The 21,967-nt window shown below is 34.9% G+C and overlaps 1 pseudogene; it reads left to right on the top strand.

Moving 5' to 3' along the window:
• The first annotated feature begins 12,502 nt into the window (after positions 1–12,502).
• Positions 12,503–18,414, top strand: LOC103256944 (annotated as a pseudogene).
• Positions 18,415–21,967: the final 3,553 nt, after the last annotated feature.

The following is a 21,967-nucleotide window of genomic DNA, read 5'->3' as shown; positions in this document are numbered from 1 at the left end:
TCCTTTTTGTAGGCGTATGAAAATTACCAAGGCAGGAAAAATAATGTGGATCAAGATCCAAGAAAAAATGGAACTCCACCTGGGACCACTACTTCTTCAGGGATCACTGCTGATTTTAAGAACAGGAGCTGAGAAATTAAGAAACTGAGGAGTAATTTTAACACACTCTCAAAACTGGTTGTGGGAATGGGTTGGGAAAATTGGCATTAGAGAAGATACTCTGATAAAATTTTATTGCTAAAATGTATATATTATAATGTCTGACAACAGTTGTTTATTTATTTATTTTTTTGAGTTAGAGTCTCACACTGTCGCCCAGACTAGAATGCAGTGGCCGCTCCCGGCCACTGCAGCCTCGACCTGCTGGGCTCCGGCGATCCTTCCACCTCAGTAGCTGGAACTACAGGTGCACGCTACCACGCCCGTTTAATTTTTTGAATTATTGTAGAGATGAGGTCTCGCCAACTTGCCCAGGCAGGTCTCAAACCTGCGGGCTCAGGCAATCCACTCACCTCAGTCTCCCAAAGCGCGGGATTACAGGCTGAGCCACCGAGCCCGGCTGTTTTGTGTTTTTTTGGTTTTTTTTAATCTAGCATATGAGAAGGCAAGGTTATCCAATCAAAATAATGAGATAAGAAGACAGATCATAAAAGTAGTATATTTAAGACTTTGAAAGTGAATAACTGCTAACTTAGAGTTCTATTATTCAGCAAAAAAAGATGTAATACAAATATTCACGAACAAAACTTGAGAAAATAATACCATCACTCTTGCACAAAAGTGAAAAATATTTTCTTGAAGCATAAGCTATGGGTAAGAGAAAGAATAAAGAGTAACAGAAAAATTTAAAGTGTGGCTAAGTCTAAATGCTGAATATCTGAAACACTAGTCAGATTTTTCCCCTCAAGCGTTTAATATACATTTAATTGAACAAAAGAAAATAGCATTCCATAGGAAAAGTGTAAATGGAGTGAAATGTTCTAAAGTTCTGATGCTATCCAGAAAATGGTAAAAAGAATTCATTTATGTTAGAGTATATCAATCTTTAAAATAAATACTGCAAGAGTGATAAAAGATTGTATTAGTAGCCGGGATCGGTGGCTCAGCCTGTAATCCCGTGCCTTTGGGAGGCTGAGGTGAGTGGATTGCCTGAGCCCACGGGTTCGAGACCCGCCTGGGCAGGCGAGACCTCATCTCTACAGTAAATCAAAAAATGAGCCGGGCGTGGTAGCGCACGCCTGTAATTCCTGCTACTCGGAAGGCTGAGGCAGAAGGATCGCTGGAGCCCAGCAGGTCGAGGCTTCGGTGGTCGAGAGCGGCCACTGCACTCCAGTCTGGGTGTCAGAGTGAGACTCCAACTCAAAAAAAAAAAAAAAAAAAAAAGGTTGTATTAGTAATTAACTAATGAAGGGGAAATGGCTCCAAAAATATGCAATCTATATTTAGGAAAATAAAGAGAAGAAAAATCAATATAGCATAGATGGAAATAAAGAGAGAACAGTAAAATGATAGATTTAAAGGTAAACATATTATGATCACATTAAATATAAATAGATTAACTCTTTCGATCAAAGAAAAAGGTTGTCAGACCTAATGAAAATTTTGGAACAGTGCACTACTTATAAGAGTCATGACTTAAATATAAAGATATAGAAAAGTTGAAAGTAAATGGATGCAAAAAGATATACTTTTATGATACCAAACCCTGACAGGGACATTAAAAGAACATTAAATTTCAGGTTAATATCACTCATGAACACAGAAGAAAAATTGATCATCATCGTCAACAAAAACAAAATATCAAATCAAACCTAACAACATAAAAATGAAAATATAGTAGGTAGGATATTTGAGATGACTGAGTATGCTGTTGTTTTGGGCTGGGATGTTCTGTAGAGTCTGTTGGAGCTAGCAGCTTTATAGTAAGTTTTCTATAACCTTATTGATCTTCTGTCTAGTTGTTCAAAACAAATTGGAAATAGAATATGGAGGTCTCCAATTACTGTTTAATTGCCTATGTATCCCTTTAACTTTAGAAAGTTTTACTTTATGTCTTATGGGGCTCTCTTTTTAGGTGTACATATGTTTGTAATTGTTGTATTTTCTTGAAAGATGGAACTTTCATCATTATGCTCCTCTTTAGCTATAACAACATTTTATAAGTTTATTTTGTCTGATATTAGTATAGCTACTCTAGTTCTCTTGAGGCTCTAGTTTTTCATCCCTTTGGACAACATGTCTTCTTTAGATAGCATATTGGATACTTTTTTGTTTGTTTTAAAATCACATCTGACTTCTGCATTTGGACTGACATACTTAATCCATTTATATTTAATGTTATTATTTATATGGTTTCATTGACAGCTCTTTGCTGTTTGTTTTGTTTGTCTCATGTCTTTTTTCCCCTGTTCTTCCTTTACTGCTTTCTTTTCCATTAAGCAAATATTTTCTAGTATAATAATTTAATTCCTTTAAAAATTTTATACTATGTGTATTGGATTATCTTTTTACTGGTAGGTCTTACTCATACTTCTTAATTTGTCAGAATCAACTTAGAATTTATACTAATAATTACAATAAGGCAGAAATAGAAACTTTTGTCCTATATAGCTTTATTTCTTCCTCCCTTTATTCCGTTATTTTATACCTATATATCTTTATATCTATATATGTTACAAATCCAACCATACATTGTTGTATTATTGTTTTGTATGTTTAATGCTTTTAAAGAGGCTCAGGGGAGAAAAAAGCAAATATGCATACATACAGTTTATTATTAACATTTTTTTCCCATTTCTTTTTCTCTTAATTGGTCATAGTTCTCTATATTTGCTCTTGTGGATTCAAGTTACCATGGAATGTCATATTCTTGCTCAAATACATTTTTGGGCTCAACCATTGTATTTGTACTTTTTAAATTTTTTTTAGTTGGAGTCTCACTCCATCTCCCAGGTGGTAGTGCAGGGAAATACTCACTGCCACCCCAGCATCAACCTGCAGGACTCCTTCCACCTCAGCCTTCCAAGTAGCTGAAACTACAGGCTGCATGCTACCATGCCCGGATAATTTTTTTGATTTATTGTAGAGATGAGGTCTTGCCAAGTTGCCCAGGCTGTTCTTGAACCTGTGGGCTCAGGCAATCTCCTCATCTTGGCCTCCCAAAGTGCTGGGATTAAAGGCTTGAGCCACTGCACCTGGCCTTATTTGTGCCTTTATTGTTAAATATATTTTCATTTGTTACAGACTCAGTAATTTAGCTTTATATATACATATTACTTTATGCAATCGACATTTAAATCAGTTAATAGAAGAAAAGACAAGTATGTAATCATATTGGCTTATAATTACCTACATAATTACACTTACTGGTGCTTTTTTTTTCAATGTGGATTTGAATTATTGTCTGTTGTATCACTTGCATTCAACCTAAACAACGTGGGTCTGCCAACAACGAATTCAACCTGTTTTTGTTGTGTGTGTGTGTGTGTGTGTGTTTTAGATCTGTAAAATCTTAATTTCACCTTCATTTTTGAAAGAATATTTTGCATATAAAATTCTTAGTTAACAAATTTCTTTTGTGTTCAGCACTTTAAATACATCCCCTCACTTGCTTATTGGCATTTTTATTTTTATTTTTATTTTTTTTGAGTTGGAGTATCACTCTGTCAACCAGGTTGGAGTGCAGCGGCATGCTCTCGACCACCACAGCCTTGCTGGGCTCAGGTGATTCTTCCCCTCAGCCTTCCAAGAAGCTGGAACTACAGGCATGTGCCACCACACCTGGCTAATTTTTTGATTTACTGTAAAGATGAGGTCTCACCAAGGTGCCCAGGCTGGTCTCGAACCCATGGGCTCAGGCAATCCTCTCACCATAGCCTCCCAAAATGCTGGTATTATAGGCATGAGCCACCACTCCTGACTGTCATCTTTATTTCTTATGTTAAACTAGGTGTTAATCTCATTAGGAGTCCTTGCATGTGATGAATAATTTTTTTTTTTTAATGTTTCTCTTTGTTGAACAACATTTTGACTATGATGTGTTTTTGTGTTGGTCTTTTTAAACTACTTGGAGTTCATGAAGTTTTAGAGGTATGTAGATTAATGTTTCTCATTAAACTTGGAAAGTTTTTTAGTCATTATTTCTTCAAATATGTTCTATACTCCTTTTTCTCTCTTCCCTCCTTTAGCATTCTTGTTACATTTATAATGATGTCCCATATTTCTCTGAAACTGTTAATTTTACTTTATGTTTAATCTGCCTTGATATAGTATAATACCTATACATCTATCTTTAAGTACACTGTTCTCTCTTCTGCCAGTTCAAATCTACTATTGACACCCCTTAGTGATTTTTAAAAAATTATTATACTTTTCAACTCCAAACCTACCGTTAAAAAATGTTTACATCATTTTACAATTGTTTTTTATTTAATGAGACATTGCCATTATGCTGCTCTTTAATTCTTTAAACATAATTTCCTTTAGTTCTTTGAATCTACTTATAGATAGCCTTAAGGGCTGCAAAGTCTAACACATGGGCCACCTCAAAGGCATTTTAACTGGCTGCTTTTTATCTTTCCCACTTCTTTGCATGTCCTGGACAAGACTTTTCATTTCCTTCCTTTACATTGCTAATGCATGTCTTTTGTCACAAGGTGTACAATATGAGTTTAGTGTAGCTCAGAAAATTTCATCTCTAGTAAAGAGAAATAAGTCAAATATCTGCAGTTGTGTTTTCATATACTACAATCAAAAAATACAAAATAATTGTTACTGTTAGTAATTATACAAAACGTGTAAAATGCTGTCATTTTATCTTTCATGAGTTTTCTCTGTATAATATGAACCAATAAAAAACTTTCAAATGCCAACTCTTGAAATTTATTCTTGCATAATTTCTTGGAATATATCCAGAAATATTTCTCCTTGCACTCATATTTCTAGCCTGTTCTTTGTTCTTGAGCTCCAGGACCCTTTCCTCATACCTATGCACTATTCCAAATATTTATTTTTTATATGATGTTTTACATTATGTAATGAATACCTTAATATAGTTATCCTCATTGACACTAGTGTTAGTGATAGGACCAGGTATTCATGGTTGACTCATACATACAACTAATTCACACATCTGAGTTCATAGTTTTTTATATATTTGAGGTATTTGGTCTTTCCATGTATCATATTTTGCTTTTATTTCCAGGACTTTTGTTTCTCTCATTTGTTCTTTTAGTTTAATTATTTAAAAAAAAAATCACAGCATATTTTTTAGCAAGTGGTATTTATTTAGAGAAAAAAAGGTGTTTGATAAAAACTACAAGTGGTAATAATCATTTGATTACCATAAATGTTGTCTCTAGATAGTGTGTAAACTGGCAATATATTAACAGCAAAATTATTTCTTCCAAGAAAAGAGTGTAAACATTTTCAAAATTGAACTAACTTTTGTGTAACTCATTCAAAGTATTATAACAGTTTTTGCAGTCCCGCATAATAATATTCTAGAGTTTCTGTAATATAAGTTCTTTGAACCAACAGTTGCTAATTTCCAAAGGAATACAGAAAAAAAAACTTAATGAAAGGCAAGAGACACCATGTTCCTAGATTAGAAAATTAAATATCATAAAGATATCAATTTTCCCCACACTAATCTATGAACTTGATATAAACATAAAGAATATATCTGACAAGGATTTTCTGCAGGATATATGTGAAAGATTAGCTGTAAAATATTTTTTTAAAGTAACATTATGCTATATGTAAACATTACTTTTAAATACATGATACATAAAAATAATAAAGCAGAAATAGATCAATGGTAAAGAAGAGAAAGATCAGAAACAGATAAAAGTATTTTTAATTATTGAGAATATAATAAATAATACATGCCATATCAGTGGAGAAAACATTCAAGAGCATTGGTAAAAGAGTTAGCCGCTGGGAAATAATATTAGATTCCTATTTCACACCACACATAAAAATTCTAGATGAGTTAAAGTTCCAAATAAAAATGCTAGAACAAATTTAGATGTTAATTATGCCATTTGAAATAAAATATTTTACATATGATCACATCAAAATAGAAAGAATGAAGGAAAAGTTTATTGAATTTCACTAGGAAAAAATACAAAGTACAAAGTCCCATCATTTGTAATATATATGAGGGCAAAGAATCAATATAATTAATATATAAATATATATTACTAATTAAATATTGGACACCAATAAGAAGCGAACAATGAGGAAAAAGCAAAAATTAAGATAGAGGAAATACAGAGGAAAAAATTTCACAACACCAATAATTCATAAATGCAAATTAAAACAATTAAATATAAATATTGCCTTTCAAACTGGAAATAACATCTATTTGGGTTCAGAATTTGAAGAAAATAAGTTTTCACAATACCAGAATAGATGTATATCAGTATATTTTCTGTGAGAGAAATGACCATTATATCAAAAGTGTTAAAATATTTAAAATCCATTGACCTAATAGCTAAATTTCCAGAAATCTATCATAAGGAAACAATCATTAAGGTATAAAAGATTTAGTTGTGAGAATACTTATTATTCATAATAACATAAAATTGAAAATATCTTTAAAAGACTGCTTGATGAAGTAGTGTGTAGAACAACGATATAATGAATAATGTGCAGCCATTAAAAATAAAACCCTGGATGATATTAGTGGCATATAATCACACTAAAATGAGGGCATTTGTCCGGTTAGTAGTAGAAAAATTATGCTTGTGATTGTTGCCCTCCTTTTGCCTAATGGTTTTTTCCTAACAGTGTAACAACCTTCATGTAAAATGAGTGAAAATGTTGTCACTAAATTCATCATTGATATATTCCTTCTACTTAGAAAGCCTCAAGTTTCCAAGCAGGTAGTATTTAGTTCCTGTATCTAGGCTCTGTGTCAGAGTTTGGATACTAATTGCTGATTATTATTAAATTATAATAATATAATAATTATAATAATAATTTAATCTCTTTCATCTTCCTGACCACCAGAAACATAGTGCTTTAAACAAATAAGTATATTTCCAGGTAACTTTCATTGAATTGACCCTCCTTCAGTTTGCTTTTACCCCTAATACACTCATGCTAATTCTCCTTTCAGTAGTAAACTTCCTGGTTGTAGAGAATGAAGACAGCTTTTCCATGCACCACATTTTAGTCTCCCTTTTGTTTAACTGGAGACCTAGACAGTGATTACAACCTTGAAAACTTCATAGCTCTTCTGTCACATCAAGGGTGGCGTTTTGTTCTTTAATTCAAATGTTTCTTGAGCATTGGAATAATGCAATGTTTTTAGGTCCCTTTTCTTGACTAATGATAACTGTTTTTCATGGAATGGACAAACAAAAATAAAATAAAAACAATCAAATAATGTCATTTTCTCCTGAAATTATTCCCAAACTCAACAAAAAGAATACAGTCCTCATCCTTTCCTCTGTGCTATCCTAGTACATGGTATGAAGTGTTTACTGTAATTTTTCCCCATCATAATTTCTTAGGTAATATGCCTCACACCTTTGCCAAAAGTAAAGACTTGGAGATCAGGGCATTTGTTTTACTCATCTTTATGTTTCCAACTCCCAGTATCCAAGAGCAAAGAGTGATAACCCAATAAATGAATGTCTGAAAGAATGTGTCAATTGATCATTCTTGTACTAGCTCTACCACTTACCAACTCTATAACTTTAGGATGATCAGTTAGGTCTTTGAGTGTAATTTTTCTCCTTTGGGTAATAAAAATATTATTATATACTTCATAAGATTGGAAAGATCTAATGAAGTAAGTTGAATGTACAAAATGTACTATTTATTTGCAAAATGTACTATTTTATTAGATGCTAAATAAATACACAGAAATTATTCCAATTCTAACACCAACACTGAATGTAGACACACTTTTTATATGTAAAATGCTCCATTTCCCAAAAATCTTACACAGATTTAGGTAGCTTTCTTGCTCTTTGATCTTATTTTAACTTCCTTCCCAACCATGATATCGTTGATGGTGCTATACTTTAAAATCTTCATAAATAAATTATACTCTCATTTTTCATATCTATATATGCAGAAATTTGGCACTTTATTTCTTCTTTATTAGAATGTGATGTTCAGAACACATTGTCTTTTTCTTATTTGTGGTCTCAGGATTAAACATAATCTGTTAAAATATGTCTAAGTTAGTGTTTCACACATTAGATGATTAATACAATTGTTTGAATGAAAATCAACTCATGATAAAACTTTCAAATACCTCTCATACCCTCTCCTGAAATATGGAATACATCTTGACATAATTTGGGGGCATTAGAAATGCTATAAAAATGATAAAATATAAGTTGTACTATTAAAGCTGACCCAAGTATTTTTCTAGGTTCTGTTTTCTAGTCTTTACCTTGGAACTGAACTTTGGCAGGTGGAGCGTGTGCTCTAGTTATTCACTTTTATCCTGTGGAAAGAAGACCATGGGATTCAAAATTAATTTTGACAGATATGACAAATGGGGGTTGCCATTTCACACCTAGAGCGCGAATATTTCAATGGCAAAGAGTCGGCAACTGTTAATTAAAAATGGGGCTTGTTAATTGGGCCCAGTGTTGTGGTTTTGTCAGCAGCTTCAGACCCTTTCAGACCTATTTCAGTGGATTCTATGATCTGATAAGATAAATGTCTTTTCTTTCTGGTGTGCATGAGAGCAATTATGACTCAGATTTTTTTTTTCTTTCATCATATTCGTTTTACAGGTGTATATAATTTAATGAAGTAGTGAAATAAACAGGGATTAAAATTCAGCTCAATAGACCTTCTTTCATCTCCGTCAAAAATATCTATTTAGCACAATAAGAGATACTCACTTCACAATCTTGTGCAGCATAAGGACCAGGGATAGGGAAGAAAACTGATGCGACTATAATTTGGAAGACTCTTCACACACACACACACACACACACACACACACACACACACACACACAATCCTCTGATTTATTTTTTGCCATTAGAATGTTTAATTGACACACTGTCTTTTTTAATGTAGAAGCAGTAGTTTCTTTTGTAGACAGAGAAAAAATAATTTTTACAAGGAATTATATATTGGAACAGAATTCTAACTAGGCTAATATTAACTCATTTCTCTTATTAACATCAGTTTGGTGAAACAAAAAACGTAGCCTGAAATATACATTTGGATCTTAAGTTTCATTTTAAAATTATTCCCTGGTACAAGTTGGTTAACTGTAGAGTTATCTCATACTATCTCCGTGTCTCTAATGAGTACGAGGAAGTCAATCAGAGTGTTTATACAGGGGATGTCTGAGGGCTGAGGACAGGAGCGGGTGGGACAACATGAAGAATTAGCTCCCCTAGACAACTAGTCTCTTTCAATTTTTCACTCTTTAAAGATTCTCTGATACAATTATGTTGGGAGCCAGTGGCCAATATACTGCAGAAAGAAAGATTCCAAAGCTACTTAGAATATGTACCTTTAAAAACTAAACAGTTTTCCCTCTTATTGGTTAGGTATTCATAAAGCCAAGCAGCTGTCATTAACATGGTAAAGCAATCAAGTTCAATGATGCAAACGCTCAAAGAGGCCTTGCTTGGTTTTCACTCTAAATTAGGTAAATCCCTCTTAATTCTCTTTCAAAGACCTTTTTAAGTTTCCTTGACAAAATTCTTCATAATTTTAAATTACATATACACACTCACACACACACCACACCATGCTTAAACTTTGTAAAATAAAGAAACACATCACTTATATTTATGCATACCTGTGAATAACCAGAATCTGCACAGAACCTGAAATAGAATTGTTGTTCAGTAATTTCTTGTTGAATAAACATACAAATGAAATAATGAAACAACAGTGGGAATTCTAGGCTTTTGTGTTATACTGAGAAATCTGAAAGGTATAGATTAGTATTATCACTGGCATTATTTGCTCATAATTATTACTGTAATTATTACAAAAACTATACAAAGATGATGGAAATTATGGAAGAAACAGCTCTCTTGAGGGATTTGATCTATATTTCAATCAATGAAGAATTAGATACTCCTGCAATTCTTTTTTGTTTTTTACTTCTAAATTTTTTATTTTAAAAATGTGAGGTACAATTCAGGGTTAGGTCTACAAATGTTCATTTTACAGGTACCCTTGTTGATGAAGGTGTGCCCCTCCTGGCAGTTCCCTCAACTGCCAATCCCACCCCACCTCCCCTGGCAGTTTCCCACTACTGCCAGTCCCTTTCTCATAGTGTTATGATAATTGTTCAAGGTCTGCTTATAAGTGAGAACATATGGTACTCTGTTCTTTGTTTCTTTGAGAGATTGCTGAGCATTCATCCAAGTTGCTACAAAGTCCATATGTTTGTCCTCCTTTATGGCTGCATAATACTCCATTGTGTATAAGTACCACCTTCTTTTATCCAGTCCAGTTTCAATGGGCAGCACGGTTGGTTCCATGTTTTTGCTACTTTGAAGAGTGAGTGCTTGGACAGGTATATTTTTGGTAGAATGATTTGAGTTCTTCCAGGTATATTCCCAATAGGGGGATTGCTGGGTCATATGGAAGGTCAATTTCTAGTTCTTTCAGAAATCACCACACTGTTTTCCAAAGAGAAACAAAGCAGGAGGTATCATACTTCCAGACATCAAACTTTACTATAGGCTGCAATAATCAAAACGACTTGATATTGGTACAAGAACAGGCATATGAACCAATGGAACAAGATCGAGATTCTGTTCTGGAAGCAAAATCTCAATTGCTCAGCCAACTTATCTTTGACAAAGCCTCCAACAACAACCACTGGGGAAGAGGAGAACCTATTTAGTAATTGGTGCTGGGAAAACTGATCACATGCAGAAGATTGAAACAGAACCCCTACCTATCACCATACCCAAAAAGTGTCTCTAAATAGATCAAAGACCCAAATGTAAAACCTCAAACTAAAAGAAACTTAGAAAATGTAGGAGACACCCTTATGGAAATTGGAACTGTTAACCAATTCCTAATCAAAACCCTAAGCACTCATGCCATAGGAGAAAAGGTAGACAAGCGGTACCTCATCCAACTGACAAGCTTCTGCAAAGCAAAAGAAACCATCAAGAGAACGGGGAGACAGCCCACAGAATGGAAAAAAAATATTTGCCAACTGTATATCTGACAAAGGTCTAACATCTAGGATCTATAAGGAATTCAAACATGCTGAAAGGAAAAAAACAAACAGCCCCATTCAAAAGTGACAAAATACATGAGTAGACACTTCTCAAAAGAAGATATACGGGCAGCCAACAGACACGTGAAAAAGTGCTCAGCCTCACTAGGTATCAGAGAAATGTAAATCAAAACCACATTGAGATACCACCTAACCCCAGTAAGAATGACCATTATTAATAAAACAAACAATAACAGATGCTGGTGAGGATGCAGAGGAAAAGTTATACTTCTACACTGCTGGTGGGAATGCAAACTAGTGCAATCCTTAAAATTTTTATTTAAATAACTACTCCAAAGCAAAGTGAAACAAAGCACTACTATAATGAGCAAATAAAAACTATCTTACAATAAATATTATAATCCATTTCTCTGCTAATTTGTGATAATAAGCAAGGCATATCTAAAACATGGTCTCTTTCTCTCTGTCTCTGTCTCTTGCTTGCACACAATCACACACTCACAAAAATACTAGTATTCATTTTCATTTTACTCTTTTTAGCTAACATGCATCAAGTACAATCAAGTCCTCCAAAATAGGGGTTAGGCACATTAAAGCTGCCTGAAGCCATCAAAATGTTACTACGAATGTCTGACCTAAAATATCTGATCCTAGGCATGTGCATGTTGTTAAATTCCAAGTCATTCTCTGGCCTTCTAAAGTTGCTAGTAATCATGCCATTTAATACTAATGCAAGAGTGACTTTTTTGTCTTAAGATTTAATTGCTAGAAAACCATAATTCATTTTATATCCACTACTGACAGCTATCAAACAATAATGACTATGGGTCTACATCAGGCTGGTTCATGTTTAATCTAAGGGAAAGATTCCATATCCTATTACCAATGCCCTGAGTCGAAAGAGACCCCAAAATAGACTTACTCATAACCAAACCTTGGTGGCTGAAAAAATGCTGATAAATGTTGAACTGGAAAGGTAGGATTTCATGAAGCTTTTGTCTCTAATCCTCCAAGTAGGGTAGTTGGTTTTGCTGCGAGTTAATTAGCATACATGTGGAAGCAGTTTATGGATGCGGTTTAATCTCAAACAAATGTGAAAATAAGCTCACATTGTTTTGTAGAATGATTTACATTCATTATCATCTACTTAAAAAAAAAACACACATGCTTTTAAAAAAATAATTATTCTTTCCAGAGAATTGGTGAATAAAGCATTTCCATATTTGTACTTTTGAAAATTATGTATTTCCAGACAAGGTCATATTTCCTCAAATTGAAATAAACTATAAGCTTTTGTCTCAATCTATGGTTTTCAAACTTTATCCAGATTTGAAGACATTACTGAATGGCATAGGATTCATGAAGCGAGTCAACAGATGTAATTGGCTGTCCACTCTTAGAAAACCAAACTTGCTTTATTTGATTCTAAAGCAGACATTTTGAAACTTTACTAAAGGAGATCTTTGTAACAGGCTCATAGTAGAAATAGCTTAATACTCATATTACTCTGACCATAAAATAACAAATCTGATATTTCAATATGGCTTGTAAAACTGACTCATTGTCTGTGGTCATGATTTTCAGTGGACATGATTTGACCAGAGATATTGTTGCACCATACCGTTACAATGATGAACAACATTATAAAGAATTTGAGTGCATAAGGGAATCTAACATCAAAATGAATATACTATAAACAGAGTTAGCTACTTCAAAATACTCTGAAATAATCTAATGGTATTGTCAAAAAAAAAAAGAAAAAGAAAAGAAAAGAAAGGGCACAGTGGCTCTTGACTATAATTCCAGCACTTTGAAAAGTCAAAGTGGGAGGATCACTAGATCCCAGGAGTTCAAGACTATTCTGGGCAAAATATTGAGACTTCATCTAACAAAAAAGTCAAAAAATTATCTGGACATGGTGGCCCATGCTTGTAGTCCTAACTACTTGGAGGCTAAGGAAGGTGGGTCCCTTTGGCCAGGAGTTTGAGGCTGCCATGAACCAGGATCATGCCACTGCATTCCAGGGTAGGTGACAAAGTGAGACCCCAATTCAAAAGAAAAAATATGGAGTCATCCCACTCCTGGTTTTCATAAATTATTATACTAAAAATCATGCCCAAACTCAAATAACCTACCAGTATGGTGACTGAGGCAAAGTTTACCCAGGAATATTCCTTTTGTTAAGTACTAGATTACCTTACATATGCTTCAAACATAAACCTTTATTCAATCAACAAATATTTAGGGTATTTATTGTGTGCTAGGCACAAGACTAAAGCCTTTGATGCGGTGGTGAAAAAAAAAGTGTTCCTGTTTTTCAGAGGTCTATAGTTTCATGGGGGAAATAGTTTTATAATAATGGAAACTAACAACTGTGGGATAAACTTTACAAAAAGGACATTATAGGGTAGTCTAATAATCTATTGAAGAGTCACCTAACTTTGCAGGGGAGATGGCAGGTGCATCAGGGATGATTTTTCAAGGCAACTAAATTGAGAGTAAATAGAATGAATAGATGGTCAACCAGGGAAGAGGGGTCGGGGGGAGTATTACAAAGAGATGCTTTCTGAGAATGGACAATACTCGCTGTGGCCGGAATTTCAAGTTTGAATGAGGGAGGTTGGTAACGCATGAGGCTGGAGAGGTACGTAGGGGTAGACCTAGCGGCATATTGAGGAATTTTGACTTTATCTTTTGCTTTAACAACTATTTGCCTATATCAAAGCCACTCTTCTGTGGTATTTGCTAAATGTTCATTGTATGCTGATCGGAGAATTTAGCACATATCTGAATGCTAAAATTACCCTCCCTCTGAATTAAAATTTTGGCAATGATGGCTCTATCTCAGAACCCATCTAAAGTGTTGATTATGGCAGATTCAAAACAAAGCACCCATTCTTTTTCAGTTTTAATATTGTTAGTTCCCACAATATAGGCCCATAGGAGTCCATTGGAGTAAGTTGCTGGAGTTCAAAGGCACAGTCATTGACCCAAATGTGTCATGTTTCGATAGAAAAATATATCAAATCGACACTAGTAATTCCATTTAAATTTTATTTTCCCTGGCAGGCAGCTAAGGCATGGCTGCCTTTTGTTGGGAGATATATAAGGATGGGCTCAGAACAGGCACATGAATTTAAATAAATATGATTTGTGTGGGGAAGGGGGAAATTTAGGCAGTACATATACCATTTATTTTATTTTGAAAACTTGGCTTACTGGATCCAGGGTTAATTTTTGCAGTCAGTTTTGGACCTTAAGTATGTTTTACTTGCCTGCCAAACATCTCCTCAGACTATCCTTTTTTACCCTATCATGAGAACACTGGGATATCACACAACATCATGCTCACAGAAGTGGAATAATGCAAGAAAATGACATTATATGCTAGTGATTGTTTTTTAGAGATTATGCTTCAAACTGTGTTATTATAAGTGGTCAGTTTGTGATTTTTAAGACTACTCTGATCCCTTGAAGCTCTTCTAAGTGAGATCAGTAAAAAAAGAGGAAAGTCTGCTTTTATTCAGACCTCATAGTCGTTCTTACAGTTGCACAAAAATAGTTGAGTTTTATGAAGACAGATTCCTACCAACAGATACATGTGGAATATGTTTCTTTCTGTGCTATCCGTCTCAAGCAGTGGAATGAGAACCCCTGAGAAGACTCACCTCAGCTGTCCTGGACTTTTAATCTCTGTATTCCTTTTAGGGTTGGAACTGTGTATTTCCGAAATTGTGCAGACACTAGAGATACCACTATTTGGGTGGCACCAACAAATAGGTTAAGATTTTTTGGAGTCAGTAGCCTCTCAATTCCCTGATTATTTGAGAGGAACATTTTTCAGACCCAAATATTATAATTGACTCATCTCTTTCTCTGTTATTTTCTTTCTGATGTTCTGTAAATTATTTTTATTAAAGAGGACTTCCTCAGAGAAAAATTTAGAAGTATAGCTCTGAGAACTAACTTTTTCTTGACTTTAAGAACACTTGAAATCAATAACAAATCTGTGGCAATTTTCTCATTTCTTACCTTGCTAAGTAGGAAGGGAACACCTGTTTCAAATTCAACAATAATTTGTATAATGAATTTTCATTTAATTTAGACTAGAGCATTAGTTGATTTCCCTTTTACCCCCTGAATGTGAAATTCCTTGGAACTTCCAAAGTGAGTTATTTTTATTGGTAAAAACTGGTGAGGGAAGTATTTTTGCCACAAGGCTATGAAAAGTAACTTGTATTTGTTTTCCTTTTCCTCATTTTTTACCACTATGGCACAATCAAAGATATATCTGAGATCAATGCTCTTGGAACCATACACCCAGAAAAATAAATTTTATGTATATATTTTTCTCATTGACCTTCATACAGCTAGAGAGTTTTGTTTGTTTGTTTGTTTTGTTTTGTTTTGTTTGAGTTGGAGTCTCACTCTGTCGCCCAGACTGGAGTGCAGTGGCAACTCCCGGCCACCGCAGCCTCGCCTGCTGGACTCTGGCGATCCTTCCGCCTCAGCCTTCCAAGTAGCCGGAACTACAGGCACGCGCTACCACGCCCGGCTGATTTTTTGATTTATTGTAGAGATGAGATCTTGCCGCCCAGGCGGGTCTCGAACCCGCGGGCTCAGACAATCCACTCACCTCAGCCTCCCAAAGGCACGGGATTACAGGCTGAGCCACCGAGCCCGGCGCTAGAGAGTTTTTTAACAACAAATTTAGTCATATCATTCACTGCTAAAATTCTTGAGTAGATAATATTTATTGCTTTCAAGAAAAAATTTCTAAATCATTATATGAAATTGTCTAATAAATAAATAAAATATTAATAATAAAAATATGTGAAGTATTATATAATAATTTATGTGAAGTAATTGCTATAAATACCTAAAATGAATGAGAATAAAATGATCTATATTCAAGAAAGACAAAGAAATAAGTCTATATTCAAGAAAGAAAGTCTATATTCTGGAAAGAAAGAAAAAGACCAATTGCACTTTGGCCCTCATAACAGGTAACCACTAGAGACAGTTTTAAGCCCATCCCGGTCTATCAGACAATTTTGCACCAGTAATGACACTTCCGAGTGTCAACTAATTATAGTCACTTCACTCCAGTGACCCTGCTTTTAAGAGTCAACGTAACAAGAGAATGCAGAATCTACACTTCCATGGGTAATGGTCATTCTAAAAAAGTTTGCCAGTCCCTGAGACCCATACTTCCTTAAACCCTGAATAGCTTTTGTTCAGAGAGATTGCATTTTATAAGAACCATTCCCCTTTGCTTGCCACGCAATAACTTAGGCTTTTGATTTTATACGTGGAGTGGCAGGCTCTTCTGTCAGCAGGACTAACTTATTCAATCCTCATGATGGTACTATGAAGTAGGAACATTACAGGTAAAAAATGGAGTTAAAGAAATATTCAGTAACTTGGCCCATATCACTCAAAAAATACATAGTGCAGGAGAATTTGAAACCAGATAATGTGGTTTCTGAGCCCATGCTCTTATCCACAAAATCTGACCCACTAGTATTGCCACTGAAAATCCTTCATAAAATAAATAAGACACCCTATCTCCAGTTCCTACACATCACTGCTAAATGAATCTTTCTAAGTTGTAGCTTTGACATTGGTTATTCTCTTCAGGAACCTGAAGGATCTATTTCCTACCAAATATGGTTCCCATTTATCAGCTTTCATCCCTTGACCCATTATCCTAAAGTTGTTGTCCATCACTTGCCATCAAGGGTTCAATATCCTCACAGACTTGAAGAATCTGCTTTTTCCTGTTGATGCATCATGATTTCTACTTGCTTGCCTTTCTTTACACTCCTCTGGGCACTGGTAAAGTCCTGTATCACATCTCAGCACGTTCTATCTATCAGGGTCCAGCATAGCTCTAGGAAGCCTTCACAGGAACTGGAAATAATCTTTCTTGCCTGATGTGCTAACTGCTTAGTTCTCCCGAAGTACCTCCTGCCTCCCGCCTTATGGTGCAATCCAGTTAAATGTGTGATTTCTTCTACTAAAGTATACATTATTTAAGTTAGAAATCCATGTCTTTTCCAGCATTCTATCATACCCAATGCTAGAGACTACTTCAAACACTATAGGTTGTCAATACATTTTTGTGTTCTACCCATTTATATTTGCATGTCATAAATAGAAGACCATAGGTCCCTTAAATTTTCTTTTAGTATTATGATTCTTTTAAGAGATATTCAGTCATTTATTTTAAATGAACAATTTCAGCATTCAATACAGATACAGATATGCACTGAAGAACATAAATGCCCATCAAATTTTAGTTTAGGACTTAATTTACATCTACTGATACATTTTTTGAAATATGTGAAAGGACGTACCCAAATTTTAACACATCCAGACTAAATTCTCTTATAATACGGTTAAAAATCACCTTCTATTGTAAATTTTAGTTTACTCATTTGCTTCTACTAGTCTATGTTTTTAAAAATTACATGCAGAGTAATATTTAAGTCTACTTATTTTAACTCTTGAGCACAATCTGAACTGTTCTGTCAAGAGCACTCAATCTGAGACCTGGCATTGAAACTTTTTCCTAAAATCAACATTAGAAATTAATTAAGATTATTAGAATTCTTATGGCCATAAATGAAAGTATAAGAAAACTATTAAATAAGACATTTGGATAAAGTAACTTAATTTCTCCAAAAGAAGTTTAAAGTAAGCATGCTGAAAACAAATCTTTCCTGATTGAATGGGTCTTTCATTCTGTCCCACCCCCTCCCCGGCCTCTGTCTGTCTCTCTACCTCTGTCTCTCTCTCACTCTCTAAAACGACCAGCTGCTGCTGCAGTCACTGCAGTCGCTGCAGTCGGAGGAACCCTGGAGGTGGTGGCTGTGCCTGTGGGGCTCGGTGCCCCGGGCTTCCCTGGGGCAGGAATTGCTGCCTCCTCTGTGACAGCCAAGATGATGTCTGCAACAGCCATGGCCAACGGGTTGGAGTTGCTGCGGGCAATCTGGTGGCTACTCTGAAGTGGTGGGTGCAGCCGGACCCTCCACATCATCCAACATCCTGTTGGGCTCCATGGGTTCCATCTTCGGGGCCTGGTTGGAGGATTCAAAAAGACACCTTTACCTATTCCAGCTGAACCCAGGACTGAAAGGGATCAGCCAAAAGAAAACGTACCCCAAGCTGAACCTCCAAAACCCCCACTCCAGTCAGAGAAATACGAAGAATAAAGACCATAGACCATGTGCACAAAAAGAAAATAAATAAAATGAAATAAATATATACACATATACACAAACATACATATGTATAATAATATATACAATAAATATATCATTTATTTATCTTAATCCTTAACCACACACACACTACACACACACATACACACACACACACACACACACACACACACATACATTTGTGTGTGGTTGCAAATTATTACGTCATATTCTTCAAAGCTCAAATGTTGAGAATCCACCCCAAGTCTGAATGAACCAAACTTAATTCTCAACCCAGCATGAACATATTATACATTCTGGCTTCTTGGATATAGAGTCAGAGAACAAACTCCACCTAGACTTCATCCACTCCCAACCACAGACCACCATCCACCTGTATTATCCTTTAAGGCCATTCAATACTCTGTGCTATTATCCTTCACCTCTATAAATGTTTCCTTCTCTGTTTCATGTCAATTCATTCAAGGAACATTTCCATTTTTCCATTTATTTTCCATAGAATACTACCCATGCAAGGTGTTTTATGTGCATGTGGCAGTTTTACTGAACATTGGAGAGAAACAGGCTTTGTATTGTAGCCATCCAAAGAAATTAAAACTAAGTAGTAAACATCTTGGTTAGTAAAAGAAGAAAAACTTTGTGCCACATTATATTTTTGAGCCATCACCTCTCTACTCCCCTTCCTCTACACCCCTCTTTGTTCAGCCTCTCATATTTGTATTCATTTATTCGTACAATAGTTACCTATCTTTCTGTCTTCTTGTCTCTTGTCATCACATTCCCTTAGTCACACTATCTTTCCAAACATTTATCAAAGAACAATCCTAAACCAAGAAGAACCAAACCAAGATAAACCAAAGAATTATCTCTCCCCAAAAGGAATCTTGGTGCCAACTGTCAAGATTATTTTCAATCTTGTAATCTCTGAACTCTCTTCAGTCACACTCCTGAACACATGTTATCTGGAGATGGTATTCTGGAATCTGTAAATTGAGCTGCAACTGAGCATGACATTTGGGTGTCAAGCGGGGTGGTATTGTCAGCCGGTGATGGTTGACTCTTGCCTACTTCTTTCCTCCAAAAGAGAAGAAATTTGTTCCTTTCATTGAGTTCTCATCTTGGCAATGCATGTTCTCCCTACTGTTGCTTTGAGGCAGATCTCTATTTTCTCTCTATTAATGGTTGTATCACCTCACTGCTACCTTTTGAATAAATCCCCAATCTGAATCTTTTCCAGGAAAGAAGAGCATCATTTGATTGGAATGAGACAAACAACTTACACTTTAAGAAAACAAAAAGCTAACTGCTTCTTTCACTTGCTTTCTCTATCAAGAATAGAAAATTATGATTTAAAAAAATCAGCAAGAGCTTGTTCTTACTGCATTTCATGCTATTTCTGAGTTTGTGAGCTCTCAGCAGTCTTCCATGGTGTCAACCCATTATATACCTTTAAAAAAAATACTGCCTCCATTAAACTTTAAGCTGTCAAGGATTACAACGAAAAGATGCAATTTTTTTCACTGCAGGAAAGGTCTGATTTAGTAACAAGCTATAAGCTAACAGAGCAGCAGAATCCACATATAATGTTTCATTGAAAGGAAAAAAAACATGCTGCTTTTTTGTGTGCTTCAACCTTGTTTTTTTTTTTCTTTATACATATATATATATGTATGTATTTTTTTTTTAAACCATGTGGTCCATTTAACTTTCAAATACAATAGATACTAGGAATCGTGTTCCTCTTACATTTGCAGCTACAAATCTCAGTGCACAGGCACATGCAGGCTTGCAATTGATTTACATCCTTTCTGTATTGGAAGGGGCACCATTGAGAAAAATTGTTAGTCCACACTGCTGTCTAGCTTACATGTTTAATATTGATTCAATTAGTCATTTAATTCCAAACACCCTTATTATCTATTTGTTTGAAAAAGCTATTTACTTTCACCACAATGCATACATTAAAGCAAGTCACTGAGTAGAAAGCCAGGCTTGTGGCCTGGTGTTTCTTGGTGCAGAAATGATATCCTCCTCCCCCACGTTAGCGCCAGCATCACAATGTCAAACATTCTGCACACATTCCCCAAGGAATCTGCAAGGCTAATTAGGGTGAGTTTCACCATAAAGAATACAGTTGTTAAAACAGCTTCTGTACACACTAGAGTAATGAGCATTCTTTACACACGCTGTGATTTGTTACTGCAATTTGCAGTCATATATCTCTTAGGAAATAACTCATATATTGTTATTTATTGCATGTATGATTATTAATGATATATTAACAACTGTTGAAAGCAACTTATTTCACCTCAATAACTCATGTACTTAACTCAATGTTTAAAGAGCCAAGAAGGCATCAATTGTTCCAGAAAACTATGCATTTTTCTTTCTTTCTTTCTTTTCTCCCTCTGAGATAGCAAATAAAATGTCCAAAATCTTATAAATAAGAAAAATGTGATTTAACTTTTCTTAAGAATGATTTTGTTATTATGGTTACAGGAGAGTATTTTTTTTAAAGCAGAGCCATTTACAATTATTTGAATCTTTCATAAATTCAGGCAGTCCCTATAATCCAATGACTATTTTTTAAAAATTAAATGCTGTGAGTCAATTAATATTAGTGATTTGAGTAGGGCCAGTATCATGTACAAAGCTAATTTTTAAATGAATGTTACAAGAAGAAATATGTTGCTGCTAGTCAAACTAAATCCAAATATAGAGTTGCCTAAATACTTCAAAATGCTGTTTTGGTAATTTATCTTGTATTAACTATACAAGAGAGGTTAAGCTACTGACTTAAATATTATGTGTGAGACATCACACCATTCGGCATTGATGAAAACTGAACTCCTTACAGCCTCACCTTCAGCACTGACAGATTTTTACCAATTAACTACTACCCACATGTCTTCTGATAATTGGAACAGAGAAACAAGAGAGCGTTTGCTTCAGAAATTAGAAATATAGCATTAGATAGAAACTTTCATGAATCTTTGAGCCAGAATGGGGGATAATTTCAGGGTCTAAAGCCCTGTTTCGGCTTACCTGAAATCATGGGTGCTGAGTGCCTGCATCCTTGCAGGGATCTTTTCCAAAGATATAAATTGCATTACAAGTGTGGCATAGTTCCAGAGAGACAAAAGATTCTGCCTTCTGAAATATTCAGAGATCTGAAGAAAGCACTGTGCTGTACTATAGGAGCTTCACTACCATACATTTGGATCTCGTCGTAGATATACACAATATTAGAAGCAAATGAATGATTAATTCAGCTCTTATGATCAGAATGATTGTTGACATAAAGTGATGTTATCCAATAAGACAACAACTTACATTGCTAATTACTTAAGTTTATAAGATCATTTCTGACAAGTGTTCATTTCATGACTTTGGGGGCTCTCTTGTGAAATAGAGTTTTACAGTGACTATTGTCAGAGCAGTTGGGAAAGCTGATAGTAAGTACTATCTTCTTTGAAATACTATCCATTGCAGTTTTGTTGTTGTTGTTGTTGTTATTGTTGTGTGTTGTGTATATTTTCAAGTA

The sequence above is a fragment of the Carlito syrichta genome, unplaced genomic scaffold (genome assembly GCF_000164805.1).
Source record: "Carlito syrichta isolate Samal-C Ts95f unplaced genomic scaffold, Tarsius_syrichta-2.0.1 Scaffold298254, whole genome shotgun sequence".
NCBI classification, from domain to species: domain Eukaryota; kingdom Metazoa; phylum Chordata; class Mammalia; order Primates; family Tarsiidae; genus Carlito; species Carlito syrichta.
This window is presented reverse-complemented; position numbering and strand designations above follow the sequence as displayed.